Here is a 22,646-nt window from a genome sequence, read left to right on the forward strand (position 1 = left end):
CAACAGCTTATCACTGCATTGCTGTCTTCCTTCATTTCAATTTAACTCTACACGTTTACTGTCCAGACATATTTTAGGAAAAAAATTGTATGAGGTATGAAAGCAAAGTACTACTTTTTAGTTGTGCCTATAACAAAGTCTCAAAAAAATTGATTTCATAGCCTACTTTTTCATCACTATTTCTTTTTGTCATTAAACATTTTTTCTGAGTTCACTAATAATCACTTTCTTCAGTACTGACACTTCACCCTGTCCACAGACATACTTTTTTTAAAAGGTTTCTTCTGTTTATTCAATAAGCCATGTCTTTCATTTTATAAATAGATTGGACACCATTAGTCTTTGTGAATAATGCAGTCTTTTTTTTTTTTTAAATCAACTTCATGTATTTTGTAGCACTGTTTTATTAGGAGTGAAACGTACAAGAATTCCTAAGCTGTCAATGATGGAGAACTGAAGTATCAACACATTAAGAACCATACACAATATAATAATCAAAACCCCTTAAATTTTCTTACTGTCTATATACAATCAATATATATCTTTAAGCAAACTGAATTCCTTATTAAGCAAACATTTTTGTATAAGTTGCATTCTTTTTATCTTTCTGTGCCTTTACCTTTTGTTTGGCTTTCAGCATTTTCCCCTGGATAGCCTTATCTTCTGGAGCTACCTCCTGAGCTTTCTTAAGGCCAAGGAGTACTTGATCATATTCTTTCAATCCTTGTTACCCTTGAGCTATCTACCATACAGTTAGTTGGTACTTAATGGGTCTATTTCAAGAGCCTCCAAATAACTGTATATCTTCAGTTTACAAGCATCAGTATTCAGAACAAACCTTAAAGCTATGGGTTGCAACTTGAATCTCTCTGTTTTCTCAATAATAGCCTTCCACGAAGGCTAAAGGCCTTCCATGAAGCTTAAAACTTCTGCATATTTTTAATGACCATCTCCCAGTTCTGGGACCTGAAAAAAATATTTCTGATGTTTTCTAAGTTTTCTGCTATTCATAAAATTTTATCTACATATTTTATATCTATACCTGTATCCTCAGAGAAATCTGGATAATTATTACCAAAACCATCTCTTGGGGAATATTCCCCAATCAGTCCCCTTCCTTGAGTTCTCTATAGTCTACAATAACACACAATATGGCATGTTTTTCACTTTTCACATCTACATTTTCCAGTAATCTTGCCACACCCACTCCTTTAATTATTTAATCAAACACCACATTTCCCATCCAAATGAGGAGTTGGGACCATTGTGATAAAGAACTGAGAACCATTCATATTTCAGCCTGCATTTGCCCTGCTCAATAAACCCTCCTGATCATGCTTATAATAGAAATTTTTATCTTCAAACTTTTCACCATGAATACTTCCTCCACCAGTTCGATTCTGATTTGAGAAGTTTCCACACCGAATCATAAATTTCTTAATAATTCGATGGAAAGAGCATCCTTTGAGATGGAAAGTTTTTTTCCCCTCTTGTGGGCCCAATGCTTCTTTCCTTGGTATATAATGCACAAAATATTTCTCCAGTTGTGAATACAATATCTGCAAACAACTCTAAGACCATTCAGCCAACTTTCTCCCCGCTACCCCACCCCGATATCTACGTCAAAGAAGACTCTGGGATTATTGGGGTTGGAAGCAGCTCAGCTAGGCAGCTCTAACCCCTCATATACATACTTACTCCACAATCCGCTTATGTATATTTTTCTTTCTTTAACTGATTATGTATTAATAAAAACTGAAGGGACTGTTCCAGGGATAGAGTAAATATTAGAGATGGAAAAACTGAAATTGACTTAATGAATTATATATACTCTTCTACATAAAAATATGAGAACTTTCTGTTAATTTCATTTTTTTTAAGTAGGGTATTATGTTACCATTTCTCCCCCAGGGAACTATTATTTCCTTCAATCAAGGTACAGTCAATTATTACTGATGACCTCATGACAACATAATCCATTTCAATTCCCGACATTAGCTTATTTGGGCATTATAATAACAAGGATGCCTACAACAGCTGTATCAAGTACAACTGCAATTTGCGTACTCTCTGAAATAGTCAGATTAGGACTTATCTAACATTTAGCCCACTAAAAGCTATATATCAAACCATAACCAATAAATTAACTTGCAAGAGCTAGTCGCCCACGCCATCTTAGATCAGGGAAGTACAAAGGGATGTGTAGAGGAGGAGCAAGGATTTGACAGATTTGTTTACTACTGAAAGAACCTACCAGTTCCTTACAACACCTGCAGGTCTCGGATACTATGGTAAACCTTACTTTTAGTTAAAAGCAATACAAATTCATTTAATTATAAGGCAGTATTTCTGAAGCTTTAGATTGCTTAAGAATAGCTTTGAAAATATGTTCATTGTGGGGGTTTCCAGATCCTATCATAAGAGATACTTTAATTAGATCCACAAGAACCCATATTTCTGAAATTTTTAACAAGCATTCCAAGTGATCTAATGAACAAATTTCTTATCCCTTGCTTTAAGAAAAATGACTTGATAGTATAAAAACATGTCTGGTACGCTTTCAAAATAAATAAAATTTATAAAATTCAAGAATGGTGGAACTATGAATAGGAATATTACTAATCAAACCATGGATTTGCTTCAGTCAGAGACCAATGCAAGGCAGAAGCCATTAAAACACTCAGAACCTATTGCCTGGTATTTCTATTTAGGGAATCGTATCCCAAGTAAAATTTATTTTAAAGTTAGAATATTTATTTTAAAGTTACTTTTTAAAGATAATCTGTAAAGTGCTATTTATAATACAAAACAGTAAACAACAAAAATTATCAACAATAAGGCACTTTATCTTTTTAATAAATTTCTATCACTTCCTGTCAACAGATAATACTAAACCCTTCATTTTTATTGTCATTTAATCCTCATTTTAAGAAAATCTTTTAATGGTTTAACAAATTCATTTTAAAGATCTAATAAAGAAATATATTTAACATGAACATTTACTGTTAAGTGTTTAAACTACATATATGTGGGTCAAGACAATTCATGGAGGGCCTCCCCGGTGGCGCAGCGGTTGAGTGCTGGACGGTGAAGCTGCCCGCAGCCTCTGCAGCACAAGTTTGATCCCCCGGCCGCCGGGCGAGGGTCCCACATGGCGCGCAGACCTCTCCTGCCGCCCACTGCTCCCCCAGCAGTGTACTTCGTCACTCTGCCTGTTCTACTCTCTGCTCTGGCTCTGATGAATTCTCTCACCCTCCTGCGCCTCTGACTGTACCCAGTGCTTGTATAAATAAATAAATAAATCTTTTAAAAAAAAAAAAAGAACAGTTCATGGAAAGAAAATAATGTAAGGTGAAAAGAGTAGAACGTAAAATAGTAATAACCTAATTATAACTTTTTTTTTTTTAAAGATTTATTTATTTATTTATACAAGCACTGGGTAACAGTCAGAAGCGCGGGAGGGTGAGAGAATTCACCAGAGCCAGAGCGGGGAGCAGAGCAGGCAGAAGGACCGAAGTACACTGCTGAGGGGAGCAGCGGGCGGCAGGAGAGGTCTGCGCGCCATGCGGGACCCTCCTCCAGTGGCCGGGGAGCAGCCGGGGATCGAACCGGCGCTGCAGAGGCCGTGGGCAGCTTCACAACCCAGCGCTCAACCGCTGCGCCACTGGGGAGGCCCTAATTATAACTTTTTAATAGAGCTGTAGGGATTATCAAAGATAACTAAACTAATATTTTAGTGTTATAAAATATTAGCAGATTGTGAGTATTAGATATTTTTCTATTAAATTATTTGCCTTGGCCTCCCTGGTGGTGCAAGAGATTGAGCACCACACTGTGAGGTGGTCTGCAGCCTCTGCTGCACGAATTCAATCCCCAGCCCTTCAGGGAGCACCCCACATGGCGTGGCAGACCTCTCCTGCCTCACCCGCTGCTCCTGTCAGCAGTGTATTTCAGTCCATCTGCCTGCTGTGTCTCCACTCTGTCTCTGGTGAATCCTCTCACCCCCCACATCTCTGGTTTGTATCCCAGCTCTTGCTATGTATCAATAAATAAATCTTTAAAAATTATGTGCCGTATATATAATTTATATATTTATTATATATATAGATATATAGTTACAGATATAGATATAGATATAGATATATATTTGCATAGAACTTTGGTATAGGCCAGAGGTGCCAGAGGATTCACCAAAGATAGAGTGAGGAACAGAACAGCCAGATAGACTGGTGGTATGATATACACTGGTAAGGAGCCCAACAGGTAAGACAGGAGAGGTCTGCTGCGCCATATGTGGGTTAGCTTCCTGGCTGGGGATCAAACTCAGGCTGTAGAGGTGACAGCACTGAGATTTAACCCTAGGCCACCAGGGAGGGCCATGCCTTATAATTTTTAAGAACACACATTCTGGATATTCATAAACTAAGATTCGAAGAAAAATAAGTTTTTGTAAGTCAGCAATACAAACATCAGAGAATGAAAATTATAAAAACAGCCACTATATTCAAAGACATAGTGATATGATATACACTGAGAATAGAGAATAGTAAGTTTTACAGGTTCTAGCATAAGATCTGAAGTTCTGAGTAATTCTAAAGGATTTTTGGAAGCAAATTTTTTCGAAAGGTTGAGGTAAACTTTGGAAGTCAAATAAGCACTAGATTTCCCTGTTTTCCCTCAATTCCTTTGGTCAGCTTTGGCTAGCAAATGCTGATCAAGCTTCTCTTGCCATCAGCCAGGCTACCTGGACTCCACCTCCTAAATCCCCTTTCTTTAGCAATGAATCATGATTTGCTATTTTCAAACATGCTGTCAAAGAAATTATACAAGGGCAATTTTAAAGATAACCACTATGGATGACTCAGATCCAAAATTACAATTTAAGTGCAGATCAATCTTTTCCTGAGGTTTTTTTTTAAGTTCTCTTTGAACGCACATATTCAGAGAGGGGTTGATATTCTTGATAATTTGTTTCAGTTTAATATGTATATATTGTATAGATATAGATATAGAAAGCAAATATGCATTAACATATACACAATGTAGAATTTCCAGTAATATCAAAATCCATAGGAAGACAAGTTATTTCAAGTTTATTGACATTTAGCCACTTGGAGGAAAACTGGCTTATTCATTCCAATATAATTAATTTTTGCTGAAAACACTCAGAGGTCTGTTTTCCCAAAGCAGCCCTGTGAGCCATGTGCTGCACTGGGAAGGGCATACTTCATTGGGCACCATCATTGCTTTCCCATCTGGCAACAGGTGGCCATTAATATGAAATGTTAAACTAACACTGAAATGAAATCCATGCATAATCAGTGATTTTTGGAAAGCGCAGAAGTGTTTGAAAATCTGAAAACTGTTCAGTTCTCTAAATAATCAAGCCTTCATTTCAAACTCTTCAATAAGAGAAAATGAGTCACTGGTACATTGATAAATAAGTGGTTTCCAAATGTTTTGATTTTGTTGAAATTAAATCACCTGGAAAAGCGATGTGCAGAATTGGAATCCTTCTAATTAAAAGCAAAGGAAGCACTGTGAGGTCCACAACAATCGGTCACCCAGTGGGTGCTCTCTGGGGCACATTTTATTACTGTCTGAACAAACCCTTGGGCATATCAGCCTTAAAAATGTGGTGGCAAGGGAAATTAGGTGGAAAGCAACTTAATACCCTCAACTTACCATGAGGGAGAAACTTTAATGAACTGTGGCCTCAGCTATTACATACATTAGTCCATCTATCTGGCAAACTCAAGCCAGCCAGTGTCCAAATGCAAAGTGGGCTAGGGCACAAAGTGAAAATCAGGGGTTCTCCTGAAGAATCTAGATCTATACCTTGGTTGAATACTGGCTTAACTATGTGCCCTAGCTTTTATCAATGGTCTAAACAAAAAACAACTTTAGGGAGAAACTGCATTTTTTGTAAAATTTCTGGCAAAGTCCTATGTAGTATTTTGTTAAATAGTAGCAATGTAAAAATCTTCATGGGGACTTTCTTTTGGTGCTCCTGAGAAATTGAAATTCTTATTTATATCAGAGCATAGATAAGGTAACCTATACTGATTGTTGATTAGATAAGGTAACCTATACTTTTAATGTTGATTACTGCAAAGCTTTTATATTTTTTGGCATGTGTGTGTCTTCCTCTTATATAACTCTCTCTTAAATGTTTAAATAAAGGAAATTTAAACATATATTATGTATATAATCAGTGGATAAAATATGTATATAATCAGTACTCTGATACATGCTTTTATATATAATGTTTCAAGCAGCTGTCAAAAAGAAAATATAGATCGATGATGAGATGTTCTCTTTAATGTTTCGGTTCCCATTATTTAATGAGAATACATGTCTCTCTCAATATAAAACACTAAAGTTTATATTTCTGTTTCCCATTGTTACCTGAAAATACTTCATATTAGTTGTGAGGATCGTATAAGATTATTTCCACATAAAGAAACTTTCTTCTGATGCTTTTTTATAAAACACATGAAGGAAACAGGTAGGTTGGATTTCCTCATTGATTACTGACTTATTAATTTCATTCACTAGCACAAGTTAAGCACATTTTGAAATTCATGAATCAAAATGTACCCAAATGGGCCCCAATTTAGCCGATAATGGAAATGTTAATGATGAATAGACAGGCTTTTTATTAATTGTTGATAATTTGTACATATTCTATAATATTTCTTTTTTTTTTCCTTTGATTGTATCACGTTTTATTACATAACATTGGTTTATAACATGCATATGATTTAGGGAAATAGAATAACTCCTTTCCAGAAGTACATTATAACACCATGCTCACCATCAAAGCACCCAAATTCTTTCACCAGAGTCCATTGGGCTCCTACCACTGTTTGCTCCCTACAAACCAATGGAACAGAATTGAGAGGCCAGGAATAAATGGATAGTCTCAATTCTACGGTCTATTTTCTAGGGTTTGTTTTGGTTTAGTTTTGTCTGTTCTTTTGTCTCTTTTATTCCACATATTAGTGAAATTATCTCATATTTGATGTTCTCTTTTTGACTTATTTCACTTAGCATAATCCCCTCCAGTTACATCTATGTTGTTGATAAAGATAACAAATACACGTACACATCTTCTTAATTCACTCATATGTTGATGGACATTCAGGTTGTTTCCATAGCTTGGCTATTGTAAATAGGACTGCAATGAATCCCTTTGAGTCAGTGGTTTCGCATTAAGTAGATATAGAGTAGGAGAGGAATTGCTCTATTGTAGAGAATATCTACTTTTAATATTTTGAGAAAACTGCAAAATGTTTGCTATAGGGACTGGACCATTCTGCGTTCACACCAACAGTGTGCAAGGGTTGGTGAACAGCCCCTCACCAGCATTTGCTATTTCTGATTTTTTCAATGTGGGCCATTCTCATAAGTGTAAGGTCTTATCTTATTGTGTCCTTGATTTGCATTTTCCTGAGAATAAGTGATAATGAGTATTGATCATGCACCTGTTGATCATCTGTATGTCTTCTTAGACATACAGTGTCTATTTAGCTCTTCTGCCTAAGTTTTGATTGGGTTATTTGTTTTCTTGTTGTTGAATTGTAGGAGTTCTTTGTAGATTCTGGATATTATCCCTTTGCCAAATGCATGATGTGTAAATATTTTCTCCCATTCAGTAGGGTGTCTTTTCTTTTTAAATGGTAGTTTCTTTCACTGTGCAGAGGCTTTTTGATTTGATGTGTTCCCATTTGTTTACTTTTGCTTTTGTTTCCCTTGCTGCTACGGTCAAGTATGACTATACTTGACTACAAACACATCTCTGAAGTCAATGTCACGTAGTGTTTTCCCTATGTATTCTTGTATTTACTGTGCGGTTTCAGCTCTTACATCCAAGTCTTTAATCCACTTTGAGTTAATTTTTATGTATGCTATCAGATAGCAGTCGTTTCATCTTTTTTGCATGTGACTGTCCAGTTTTCCCAACACCATTTGTGAAGAGACTTTCCTTTCTCCATTGTATAATGAAGGATACACATGCTACATGGCTCTTTTGTCATAAATTGTCTATATAATTGTGGGCTCTCAATTCTGTTTCGTTGGTCTGTGTATCTGTTTTGATTCCAATATGCTACCATTTTGGTTACTATAGTTCTGCAATATAGTTTGAAGCCTGGGTGCCTAATACCTTTATTTCTCTTTTTTTGTCAGGATTCCTTTGGCCATTCAGGTCTTATTTTGTGATTTCATATAAATTTCAGTATTCTTTGTTCTGTTTCTTTAAAGAATGCCATTGAAACTTTGATAGGGATTACATTGAATCTGTATATTGTTTTGAATAAAATGACCATTTTGACAATGCTAATTCTTTCAATCAATGAGTAAGAAATATCTTTCCATTTCTTTATGTCTTCTATTGATTTTAATTAATGTGTTATAGTTTTCCTTGTACAGGTTTTTTACTTTCTTTGTTAAGTGCATTCCTAAGTATTTAATTCTTTTTTGATGTAAATGTAATGAGATTTGTTCTTGATATTTTTGTCTTTTAGTTTGTTGTTACATATAGAAAAGCAACAGATTTTTTTGTAGATTGATTTTGTAGCCTGCCACTTCACTGTACTGATATATTGCTTTTAATAGTTTTTTAGTGAAATCTTTTGGGTGTATATATATATATATATATATATATATATATATATATACATATATATATATATCAGACATGTTGTCTGCAAATAGTGATAGTTTTACTTCTTTTTCAATGTACATTCTGTTTATTCCCTTCTCCTGTCTAATAGCTTAGGATAGGACTTCCAATACTATGTTGAATTGTAATGGCCACCTTGTGTTGAACTTGGTCTTAGATGAAAAACTTTCAGATTTTCACCATTGACTGTGGTGTTAACTGTAAATTATGGTATATTCAGACAACAGCATTTTATTACTAAGCCCTAAAAATAAATGCCCTATCAAGCCATGAAAACATAATGGGAATCTTAAATGTATGTTACTAAGTGAAAGAAAAGACTATTTAATATATGATAGTATAAACAGTATGTAAAGGCTATATACTATATAATCCCAACTATATAGCATTCTGAAACATGCAAAACTATGGAAACCACTAAAAAGATAAGTGGCTGCCGGGGGTTAGAGAATACAGAAGGATGAATAGGTTGAGCCCAGAGATGTTGAGGGTAGTGGAAATACTCCATATATTGCTATTTGATCATGTCAGTATACATTTTTCCAAACTCATAGAAGGTAAAACTCCAAGAGTGAACTGTAAATTAGTGAACTGTAAATTACAAAGTTTGGGTGATTATGACGTGTCAGTGGAGTTTTTTAGAATGTAACCTATGTAGCACCCTATGGGAATGGAGGTGTTTATAATGGGGAAAGCTACGCATGTGTAAGGGCAAAGGATTACATGGGAAATCTCTCTATCATCCTTATGTTGGTGTATAGAAAAAACTCTAAAAATAAAGTCTTAATAAAAAATATAGCCAAGTAGATGGACCTCCCTAGTGGCTTAGGGGTTAAGTCTCAGTGGTATCACCTCCACGGCCTGAGTTCTATCCCCGGCAAGGGAGCTAACCCACATGGTGCAGCAGACCCTTCCTGTCTCCCTGCTGCTCCCCTCAGCAGTGTATTTCAGTAGATACACTTGTTCTGCTCCCCACTCTGTCTCTGGTGAATCCTCTCACCCCCTGCCCCTCTGTCCTGTACCCCAGTTCTTCCACATAACAGTAAATAAATCAAATCTTTAAAAAATATATATAGCCAAATAGAATTTTTGAATTAAAGGTCCAGCTTTTCAAGGTGACTGTTTAAAATGTCATATTCATTTAGAATTCTAATTCAAGTGTGTTTATTTATCCCAATGCCTTAGAAGTACTTCCTAAAAGGACTATAAGGTCAGAAACACAATATCTAAATTCTTGACATTCCTAAATGTCAATCTTGTATGCATGTGTATTATTATTAACCATGCATTTGAATGCAGACCACAAATAAATGACTTGTATTTTCAATAAAACACAATTTAGGGGGCTTCCCCGATGGTGCAGCAGGTTGAGCGCAGCGCTGTGAAGGTGTCCGCAGCCTCTGCAGCGCAGGTTCAATTCCCAGCCTACCAGGCAGATGCCCACATGGCGTGGCAGACCTCTCCTGCCTCACCCACTGCTCCCCTCAGCAGTGCTTTCAGTCTGTCTGCCTGTTCTGCTCCCCACTCTGTCTCTGGTGAATCCTCTCACCCTCACCCCCCATGCCTCTGGCCTGTAGCCCAGCTATTGTATAAATAAAAACTAAATCTTTGAAAAAAAAAAACACAACTTAAAACTTGAGAGAAACTTGTGAGAAGCCTGCATCACTCCAGGTTATTGAATATGCAAAACAAACTTGGATGTTCTCTAAGTCGATAAAACACAAAGCCCTATGAAAAACTTCCCACTCTTAACCCCTGCAGAATGTTTGTGAGGAGCTAGGTTTGTTAAAATTATATTCTTCAGTTTCAACGAGACCCTTTGATGCAAATGTGCCTGATTACCCAGCCTGTTGCCTCTTCTCACCAAGATGTCTGTTTATTTCTATTATGTTTATCTCAAGTTTAGGAACTTTGCCAAAACCATAAGCTGCTAGAACAACCTTTCTCTTTTTAATTTCCTTCTTTCCTAACTAAATTCTTAATGGTCAAAAATATTAAAATGGAGACACTCTCTCACTGGAGCATTTGTGAAAATGACAGTCCTGGGTGATTTCGAATGTGCCTGGCACCAGCTGCTGATAGTAACTTAGATAACAACACGTTTCAAACGGTTAATCTAGTGAGGTTTTCTTTAAAATATTATTAATAGAATCCAAGTGATTTAATTTTTCTAGATGAGTATAACGCAAGCTCACTGACTCTGTGCGTCATCGGGCTCTGGTTGCTAGGAAATCCATGAATAGAACTTAATATGCATTCAGCAACAGGCTGCCCGCGCAATTTATCTCCATGGATGCTCCCTCAATTGCCTTTGAAATGACATTAAGATAAGTTTGAAATGTTCAAGACAAGCCAGAGTCAGTGAGCACAAAGGAAGCAGACCATTTTTGGACAATCATCTGGACTTCCTGCACAGCTCTTTGAAGTTCACACTCCTTACTTTATATCTTAATGTATACTCTATATGGACAACAGTTATGAAGCCAGGGTCATATTGTGAGGGGCAGATGAGGGCGAAAGCTTGATGCAAGTGTGGACTTTGTAGCAGATGCACCTAAAATCAAATTCCCGGTCAGTAACTTACTAACTCTGGACATCAATTTCTCTCAGCTTCGGTTTTCTTTCTATAAAATGAGCATTATAGGGCTCACCTTACAGAATGATTGGAAGCATTTGACATGTATATCTAAAGCACCTGACATATAGCCCCAACATAATTAATGATATGACAAAAACAGTAATAATGGAAGGAGAAATAGTAGGATTCATAGAATCATAGCAACAGAAGCAGAAGAGTAGTTGTTCTCAGTAAAACCACTGCTATGATAGCTACTGCTGTTGCTACTGCTGTTACTACTACTACTACTGCTGCTGCTACTACTACTACTACTGCTACTACTCCTACTCCTACTGCTGCTACTACTACTACTATTAGGCAGGATTATGCAATGAGAGAGAAACACTTTGCCCAGCTTTAAATCCTTGCACTGTCACTGTAATCTAAAAACAAACTAAAATAGATGTCCTTCTCAAAGGATAATTTATACAGAGCTCCCAAAGCAGTCAGCTTCACTATCCTTTCCCTAAACTTGTCATTATTTTCAATATCATCTTGGGGAACAAAGGATGTGATTAATAGCGCCACCCATTGGTAGGACAATTTGTTGGTGGTGGATTTCAGGTTTTTGTTTGGCTTATGCTATGGAGCTCAAATCTTCAAATTCACATTATGATGAAGCCCTCATTTTTATATGGGAGGTCCTCAGGACAGAGATAACAAAGACTTGAAAACTATGTATTCCTTTCACCTACACTGAATGGTATCTCTCCCTCATAGTTGGTCCAAAGAACATTGTAAAGCATGTGCCTGTTAAATTATTTGAAGGGACAATCCAATGTCCAGTCAGGGTAACCTTCCATAAAGGGATTAACTTCCACACTTTCAGCCAGTGGGAGGAGAGGTTAAATAATCCTTTTGATTTTTAAGTGTGAACTTCATTATTTTGTCAGTGTGACTTGAAACTCCATGCATCCATTTCTTTGTGCATTTTCAGGAGAGACGTAGTTCTGTCTCCTTTCATAAATGTCCCCAAACCCTAGATAAATACTTGTTTGATTTAAAATCATGGAAACAAGACTCTTGTTTTCTTAAAGGAACCCAGCAGATGCTGCTGCATAAGCTTTGTCTTATATACGTGCTGGAGAGCATTTTTTTTCCTCCCTTCTTCTGCTTTTCTACCTGAAAATCCCATCTTATAGTTGTACTTGTCAAAACAACATTCAAAATATCTCAGGCACCTAGTGTTCCACGTAAGAGAAATACTTCTTTGGAAAGATTATAAATTTCACAGAGATGACTCAAGGAAAACTTGTCAGGAATCTTAAATTTGCCTCCTTTCTTTTCTTTCTGCACTACTCTACTCACACCAACTATATTCCCTGTCCCCTAACTCCATGCACATACCTGGGGCACAGAGTATCCTCTACTCAAGTATCTCACTGGTCATGTCCTGCTTGGCAAGTTCCCTGTCAAAGATTTCCATCCCCAGTCCCTGTTCTGTGCCATTTTTGAACAGGTTGGAAAAGTAAATAAACTTTTATACTACAGCATTAAGGAATGATAGTTATTTTATTGATTCAAATCTAGTAATTAATTGTCTGGAGGCTGAGGGATTAGTAGAAGGAGCATTAGATCAAATAGAAGAAAGCCACAATTCTAGCCTCCTGTTTTGGGATACTTAGAGAGGGAAAGTGTGGCAAAGGACATAATCCCTTTTTCTACATTGAGGAAAGTCAACAAATTCTAGGCAGCTAAAATATAGGAATATTTGAATGCATGCTAAAAGTATACAACACAGGTCAGGCTTCATTTTGTGGTCACAGGGGAGTCCCCGAAGGTTCAATTGAGAAGAGTTACATCACTAGAATCCAGGAGTAAACTACAGAATCAGTTGTGCTTGGGAGAATGAAAGTAGAAAGTTAGCTTTGCCTATGCTTCTCCATCCATTTCTCAAGGGCAGCATGGAAAGATGAACAGATCAGTGGTTACAGAGTAGGAGAACTTAAGTGCGAGGTAGAAGTATCTCTGGCTCTATGTCTTAAGTTTGACTACTATTGCTATCTCTGTTCTCCCACACAAAGTTTTACCTACCATATTCTCAGGAACAGCTACAAGAATATCAACTGTTCTTGAATATAACTTGTGAGCAGACCCAAGAAAAATAGGAAGCATGGAGATACCAACATCAATAGAGAAGCCATGGTTTTGCTATTTTTAAAAACTATTTTTTTTTATGGATAGTGACATAATTATATTTTAACCCATGAAAGGACAAAGGGAAAGTAACAGACCTAAGCAATCATTTCAACAGAGGCAGTAACTGAGTCACTGAATCCTTGAAAAGATGGTTCAAAGTCACATGTGGACTGGGTTCTTGAACTTTTCCTTTAGTATCATTTTCAGGTCTCCATCGAGATCTTCCTGATAACAAAGTATGCTCTTCCAGTGACAAAGTGTCTTCTCTAGGACTCTAGGACTGATTCCCATCTGGAAATTCGGAAAGGAGGAACTAGATTGTATCATATTAAGAGGCAGTCTATCTGTGTTTCACTTACAACAAACATTTCTACTATTCCAGGTTAATTCTACCCTATATTTATTTAATAGTCACTTCAATATGAAAAGTCACTAAACTTTCTTTTATCAAAACTCTCCTGACATGGACAGTAATTACTAGGGATGATGCAAGTGACAGGCTAGTTGAGTTTGTGCTCAGTTCCATGAAACAGAAACATTTCTTTCAAACCCACACTCAGTTTGGTTTCTAATTCCACCATCAACAATGCAGATATTTGAGGACCTCCCTGGTGGTGCAAAGAGTTAAGCACAGCACTGTGAAGCTATCTGCAGCCTCTGAAGCAGGAGATCCCCAGCCAGCCATGGAGCTACCCACATGGCGCAGCAGACGTCTCCTGTCTCGTCCACTGCTCCCCTCAGCAGTGAATTTCAGTCTGCCTGTTCTGCTCCCCACTCTGTCTCTGGCGAATCCTCTCACCCCCTGCTCCTCTGGCCTATAACTCAGTTCTTCTATGCAGAAATAAATAAATCTTATTTATTTATTTATTTATTTATTTAAGATTTATTTTTATTTATTTATACAAGCAGCGGGTACAGTCAGAAGCGCGAGAGGGTGAGAGAATTCACCAGAGTCAGAGCGGGGAGCAGAGCAGGCAGACTGAAGTACACTGCTGGGGGGAGCAGCGGGCGGCAGGAGAGGTCTGTGCGCCATGTGGGACCCTCCACCGGTGGCCAGGGAGCAGCTGGGGATTGAATTGGCGCTGTAGAGGCTGCAGGCAGCTTTGCAACCCAGCCCTCAACCGCTGCGCCACTGGGGAGGCCCAAATAAATCTTTTTTAAAAATGCAGATACTTGAAAAATTCATCTCCTTCTCTGAAAAAGTATGAGAAGTCAGAGATTTTTATCAGAGTGTTGTTTTTATTTCCCACCTTCTTCAGGAAGAGGAGCATGGGGCTTATAAGGAAGTAGGAGGTATATCAAAAAAATTTGATTTACTCAAGTCACTACTCAAATCACTCTAGAATTTCCAGAGTAGCAACTTCTGCTTAAATGCTTAAAAGTATTCACATATTATATTGATCTAGGAAATAAAAAATCACCAGTGACATCTAGACAGCTGGTTTTTAAAAAGTGGTTTGGCTTGAAAAATTTCAATTTGAACATGAAATTATAGAGCAATCGAGGGAAATAGTACTGCGAGGGGACTGGGTTTGGTCCCATTTGTCCTTCGCTGGCTAGGTGGCCTTCTGGCAGGCATGTGGCATTGCCAATCTTTAATTCCTCTCTTGATAAATGAGAAAATTAAACTCGCCCTCACAAACTTCTGAGATAGTTGATGTATCTCACAGATATAACAAGACAAGAAAACGAACTCTCAGAAAGTTCTAAGAATTATCAACTTCAGAAGAACTCAACTCAAACTCAGATCTGCTCTCTCCAAGCATGACACTTTACCAGCTGTGCTAGTGATGTATCACCTGTTCTCTGTGGTCACCTGCATGTTATTGAGATGGGAACTAGGTAAATGGTAAATAAACAGAGATCCAAAGCCTTCCACTCCAACTTCAGTAAGAATAAGTCTACAACGATCATTTCTGTGTATTGAGTTTCTACACACAACTGTGTTCAAAATATATCCCTTAGCTAAGAAAAAATTGAAAACCTCTCATGTATATGCTTCCAACATATGCCTTTATTTTCCTACTTTCTTTCTATTTTTTTTATTAACTTGCTTTTTTTTTAAATTTTTTTTTAGATTTATTTATTTATTTATACAAGAACCAAGGTACAGGTCAGATGTGTGGGAGGGTGAGAGGATTCACCAGAGACAGAGCAGGGAACAGAACAGGCAGACTGACGAAATACACTGCTGAGGGGAGCAGTGTGTGCGGCAGGAGAGGTCTACAGCACCATATGGGACCCTCGCCGGCAGGGCGGGATCGAACCGGCGCTGCAGAGGCTGTGGACAGCTTCACAGCGCGGTGCTCAACCACCAGCGTATTCTAATTGAATTTTTGGGCATGATGGAACTATCCCACATCTGCCTTGTTCAGTACAATAGCCAGTAGCCATTTGTGACTATTGAGCACTTGCCGTGTAGGTAGTGTTGTAAGCAAATGAATTTCTAATGGTATTAAATTTTAATTTATTTGAATTTAAATGCCACATGTGGCGACTGGTCTCCATGTGAGACAGTGCAGTAATCTACAGCAATTAATGAGGAAGGGTTAACCCAAATTGAGTCATGCTAATGACAAGACTTTCTTTATAGGTTAAACACCATTTGGCAAGACTAATGAGAAATTGAAGGGCTTTCACTTCAAAAAATGAAACGAGCAGAGAGTGTGGCTTCTGTTACTGCTTGTTTGGTTTTTGGTTTTTCCTAGAGCTGATTAAACGGTTGTTCTCATCTCCATAATACACAGGAGAGAGAGTTAGAGTTGAGGTCTGTGTTCTCCTCAGTTTGCTTACGCTGAAAGAGAAACTGTCGGCATGGCATAAGCTATTTTACATTCATCCTGCTATTTATAAGCAGGTGATTTTCTAATGTGGCAACATTATATCTGTCCACAGGATCTCTGAAAGACAGAACTCAATGTGCTCATTCTTGCATTTTTTTAAAAAGGCAGACCCTTCCCCCGGCCCTTTTTCCAGGACTGTGTTCCTCTCCATTGTCCCTGATGAAAGTCCAGATACCTGGGCTTTATCCTCTGTTGGTCAACCCACCGCACGCCAAAGGGAGGAGGGCCTGACAGAAGGGGCCAGGTCAGGGAGAAGTCCTCACTTCCAATCACAGCTCACAGAAGTGAGAAAGTATTCAAATCAAACGTCTGTCTCTAATGGATTATTGTTACAGCTGTCTTCTTTCATAGTGACTGAATAAACACAAAATCAGATTTCATTTTTTCACTTGATTTCAAAGTAACTAGTGCATTCATAGTTGAGTTCTCTCCCCATAGGCATACCCTACCCCGCCCCACTCCATATCTCAGTGAATCAAGAATCAGACCACCTGACAGCAGAAGCTGGAACAATCATTTCTCATATTGTCATCTGATGAATGCCTGAACAATGCTTCGTTTAAACAAAATCTGAGTCTCACAGTTTCAAAATGCCAGTACCTTTCCCCCAAGCAATTTTATAGTGGGTCTGCATTAATTCATTCAGATACACCAGACTTAGACGTTAGAATAAAAATAGTCTGAACCAGATTATTCCTCTGTATTGGAATAAAAAGGGTCAAACCTGGAAGATAGAGGATAGCACCCACACACAATCAGCCTTGTTAAGGTAGAATTCTTTCAGGATACTGCTTACCTAGTTTTACCAGCCAGAAACTTGACAGCAATCATTATGCAGGGTCAGCCAGATTCAAGGCATCAATATTGATTATCCTATGTACACAATATTTATGTTAATGTATGATTATGTCTCTGTGGCAGGCATCCTGACAAGCATCCTGACAGATAGCGGACAAGTCTAATGATAATTCAAGATCTTGTGAACACTTAGATTTGTAAAGGGAACAAACAGCAATGAGAGTATGGCTACTTTTAACTATATAGTTTGAGAAGTTCCCTCAGAAAAGGTGAGGTTGACTTTGAGACCTGAAAGTGGAGCAAGAGGATGTCATGGGACTTGGAGGGTGATGAGGGCCAATGGAAGCACCAGAAAGCAAAATATCAAGTTAGAGACTGCCGTGGTGGAAGAAATGTGGCCCATGACTGAGCATGAGGTGGGTGAGCAACAGCAGGAGATAAACTTGGGAGGGGATAGGAAGCAGGTTGCCCAGGCCTCAGGGTCATGGCAAAGAATGAGATTCTATCCCAAGTGCATGAAAGCAGGCTGTACAAGGGTTATAAGCAGGAGGAGGACAGCAATACCTACAGAACTTCAGGAACATGACAAGAGAGTTTGAGATCAGGTTTGCAGGGTGAGGCAAGAGGAAACTCTCAGGCCAAGTAGCTAAGGAGAGAGCTGTGCCACATTTGGCTTGCTTCTGTCAGCCCCACGTGGTGGTCTTCCCATGCCAGCCACACTTCAGCTACCCCTGCCTCCTGTGGTCTTCATCTTTTGCATCTTCTCATTGTAGTCCTGAAGTTTCAAGCCTGCATTAAGTCATTTGCTTTCCCTCTACCAGAAACAAAGTTCTCCATACACCCACATGTGCCACACTTCCTTTCTTCCTTCAAGTCTCTGCTCAAATTTCCCATTAGCCCAGGGAATTTCTCTGGCTGCTCAATCCAAATGAGATCCCCTTATCCTTCTCTCTGTCAACCCTTCTTACTCTACTTTATGCAGATCAACAAGAAGTGAAAGCAATATGCTGTCGGTGTGTTAAAAGCCAAAAAAGGAGGCATAAGAATCAGCCTCTACTATTCTAGGATTTTCTCAATGACAAACACGGCCATTTTTGACCCGGGCACCCACAATACCAAGGGACCTAGTAGGTTCTCAATATATGTTCGTTGAATAACAAACATTTTAGTTGAGGGGACATGATTCATACATTTATCTCTCAGCTAGAGAGCAGACCCAGCATAACAGGAGCTGACAGCAAAGAGTCCCCATTTATCTAAGCCTTTGAAGCAGCAATCACACTCAGGGAAATAAAAGTTCTCCACTATTTGTGCCTTGCAACCTTCAGGTAGTCTGTTTTAATTCATCTAGCCCAAGCTAGATTTCTATTGGTTTCCTCATTGTGGCCACACCTCTTATCATTTGGTAATTATCACCAGCTCATTGGTAATAATCATTTGGTAAGCATTATTTTATACACTTTTCTTTAAGACTAACATCGTCAAGAGTCAGGACTGTGTCAAATAGTTCTTTCAGCTGTCAGCCCAATGCCTAAAATCATGCAAAATAAATAACAGAGATAGTATTTTTGAGGTATGTTCTAGTTAATTAACAAGCAATCTTTTCCCATTTCCATTTCTCTAAACCATAAGCAACGAAACTATATTTTTAATTCTTATTTGCATATTTTCTACAATGTCATTATGTTTTACATATATATTCATTTGCTTACACAAAATGAAGTTATTTTTCTGCAATCATGGGAATACTGTTAACATCCAGAGCCTAGAGTTTTCCATCTGGTTACAAATCCCACAACAAAGAGCCTTTTTGGAAGCTTGGTTAATCCTTTAAAGAGATGTATTTCACAACTCAACTTTTATCTGATATCAACAGAAACATATTTTTGCAAAATGTGACTCAGATGGAAGTATGTTGAATTTCTAGTTTAAAATACAGAAAGCTGGAAGTGGGTGTTGGTAGATTTTTAAAAGGGAGAATAGTCTGATTAGTCAATACCTCTGAAATGGTCTAGAGCTATGACCCCTGTGGCCCACACATTATAGAGGAGAGCCTCCAGTCGATTAATGTGGCCAACAGTTTTCAAGCCTCCACTCTGGAAAGACCACTTGCTGGAGGTTCACTGGGAGGGGGGAGAATTCAATTGGGAAAGATAGACTAAAACCAATACAATATATAGAAGATGAATTCCTTTTATGTGAGATTGCTCTTTCACAGATTGTCCCTCAACTCTCAAAGACTTTTCTCCTCCCTCTCAACTGAATGTCTCATCTGACTCAGAAGGGAAAAAAAAATAGAAAATTTCTTCCACCATCTTTTCCACCAAGTTTACCAAGATGCCAGCATTGGGCTCATCTACTCTATTTTCCCTCCCATGAGCATGGTTAAATGGTCCAAGCTCCTATGTGAGGTATATGAGGCCCTTCTCTATCTACTGAAGGTCACTGCTGCTGCCATTGTCCTCTCACATATGGCATCAAGATTCCCAGCCCTCCTCGATCATCCATCATTCTGCCAACCAATGTAGACTATACCATTCACATCTCCTCTAGCCATTCCCAGAGTCATCAGCCCCCCTTTATGCTACAGCACTAGAAATCATGACCTATATTTGCTGTCTCTACTTCTCTCATTTAATTCACTCCTGCCAGGCTTTTGACACCATGAATCCACCCATGACAGAGTCTCCAATGACCAGCTCATTGATGATCCAAAGGCAGGTTCTTAGTCAGCAACAATGACTCCACCTCCTTTCCTGAAACTCCTTCATTTAGCAGTCTCCTTTCAATTCACTAGTTACTCCTGTCTACTAACTTTTCCTCTTCTTTCCATCATTGAAGTATTCCCAGGGTTCAGTTCTAAGATTTCTTCTCTTTTCCTGTCTCATAATTTTAAGAAGTACCTTCAAACCTTGTCAATTCTAAAATACATACTGTATAACTTTTCCCCATGTATTAGACTCATATCCATCTATCCATATTACACCCCCATGTGTATATCAAATAGCATTTCACATTCTACAAATCCAAAACCAAACTCTGGATTTTACTTTCAAACATGTTTCTTGCATTCTTTCTCAATTAAATAACAAATCTATTGTTCTAATTTCTTAGACCAAAATATAACTATAAGTTCTTTGGGGAACAGTGTCTTTTCCTGTGCAGCTCATCAGCCACATCTACCATAATGGCTGACTCATAGTAGATAACTGACAAATACATGCTAAATGAACTACTGTTATATGTTTACAAGTAAAGGACATTGGAAAAGGAAACTGATCTGAAATTTTAAGTGCAAGGGAAGCAATAGGAAGCCCTACATAAAAAGATGTTTCATTTGGTTGTGAAGGATTAGCGAAAATTTGACAGGAAAACAAGGGAGAATTATTCCCCAAAGAGGGAACAGCATGAACAACTATAAAAAGATGTAAATATGTGTATTTCACTTAGATAATCAAAACCATGTCCCTGCGGTATAAGGTATATGAAAACACATGCTGGGAGATAATGCTGGGAGAGTAGTTTAAGGATGCATCTTTATTTTATAGGCAAAAGAGCTGCAAAAAAATTTAAGGTAAGAAAACACAACATTGCACAGTGTTTAACATATAGTAGATGATTAATAAATGGGCCCAAGAAAACAAAATTAGGAGTAGGAATGGTGATTGGTTGGGGCTATCAAGGTACATGTATGGAAGTTAAGGATCTATGACAATAGTTCACACAAGATTTGGGAAAGCCTCTATAAAACTGTGGTAACTGAGAATGGCCAGTAGAGGCAGCTGTAGGAGTGGTTGTGGAAACTGAACAGATGGCAAGTTAGGGTGAAGAAGGAGAGAGGCCCACAAGCCTATTGGCCTCCAGAATTCTTTCCTGGCACCCCAAAATCTTTTAGAACAACTGGAGGAACTGCATCCCAAACTCTTGGCACACTAAATTGAGCCAGGTGAGGAAGAGAACTGTCATAGGCAAGGACAGTTTCCAGACATTTATATTCATTTACAATACATTTACATCCTCTGTGCACTGATCCCATGTAGATGTCAAAGAGCTGTTTTCCACCATCTTGAAATACTTTTTGAAGGAATTCTACCATAGAGAATTTACTTAAGGCAGCTTAACTAGCATGCAAATAATTGGGGGTGAGGGAAATTTTTACTATTACTAACTTTTGCTGTAATCAGCTTGAAAGAAAATTCTTTATCTGTATTCCCCACTGCTCCACATATTTTGATTTTGTCCTAAACTCCCAATTCTTGCTTAACCTGTTTGTTTTATATCAAGCTATATATTGTTTAAAGGGATTTGGAGACAGAATCTAGCTTGGAAAACTCAGTATCATTAATCAAGCTGTTGGTATCGAGAAGAATGTGTTGAAGATCCAACTACCAGCTTATAAGTAAACTTTCGGTATTTAGTCCATTAGTACAGAAATAGGAATTTTGGTTCTGTTCCTCATGATTTGTATTTCACTTCTCTGTCAACTATTCATTATTGCACAGCTTCTAAGAGGGCACAACGTTAACAATAACAATTATATTAATGATAGATTGAGTTATTAAAATTTAGTTTAATAGCCTCTGTATTTATGATAATTATAATTATGAATAACTATGGTTATAATAGCCAGTGTAATTGTCATAAGCTCAAGGATGTTTTAATGCTAATTGCTCCATCATAAAGAAATTAGGATAGGCCTCCCCGGGGGCGCAGCGGTTGAGCGCTGGGTTGCGAAGCTGCCCGCGGCCTCTGCGGCACCGGTTCGATCCCCGGCTGCTCCCCGGCCACCAGAGGAGGGTCCCACATGGCACGCAGACCTCTCCTGCCGCCCGCTGTTCCCCTCAACAGTGTACTTCGGTCCTTCTGCCTGTTCTGCTCCCCGCTCTGGCTCTGGTGAATTCTCTCATCCTCCCGCGCTTCTGACTGTACCCAGTGCATGTATAAACAAAACAAACAAACAAACAAACAAACAAATAAATAAATAAATAAAAACATGCCTCTATTAAAAAAAAAACTATACAAAAAAAGAAATTAGGATATAGAACTGTACGTGGATATAGTTATGATTGTAACGCAAAAGAATGCATATAGATATTAGTTACTAATATTTCTTCATGAAACTGGAGCAAAGAAAAATGTTGGTAAACCCAGACTTGATTCCAATCTGCTTTAGGCCTCCTGAGAAAATATGGGTATCACACTTGAAACTTAATGATTTACATTGAAACTAATTTGAAGTATAGGGAATATACTAATAAAATATTGGCTTTTTTAATCCCAAGTAGGCTAGAGTTGGAAAGTAACATCATGGACCATAATCCTTGAAACATGCTAATGAATGAAACTGCCTACTCATCAAAAAATGCTAGAAATGGAAACTTCCTGTGGGAATTTCTATTGAAAAGACCCCTGGAGTTCTCTCATCTTTTCATGCTTCTTCATATAACAGAAGGTCACTCTGGACAACTTGTTGGTCTTATGGCAACAATGACTATCATGAGAAAGCCAATAATTTGAGGTGAGTTAGTTCACTGTAGGCAACCAAGATAGAACTATGCAAATT

The 22,646-nt window shown here is 38.1% G+C and overlaps 1 pseudogene; it reads right to left on the reverse strand.

The window, feature by feature from the left end:
- Positions 1 to 565: 565 nt before the first annotated feature.
- The window catches only part of LOC119250049 (peptidyl-prolyl cis-trans isomerase D-like), a 42,006-nt pseudogene continuing 19,925 nt past the window's right edge, over positions 566 to 22,646 (reverse strand).

This window comes from Talpa occidentalis, unplaced genomic scaffold, assembly GCF_014898055.3.
Source record: "Talpa occidentalis isolate TD23 unplaced genomic scaffold, MPIMG_talOcc4v2.1, whole genome shotgun sequence".
Taxonomy (NCBI): domain Eukaryota; kingdom Metazoa; phylum Chordata; class Mammalia; order Eulipotyphla; family Talpidae; genus Talpa; species Talpa occidentalis.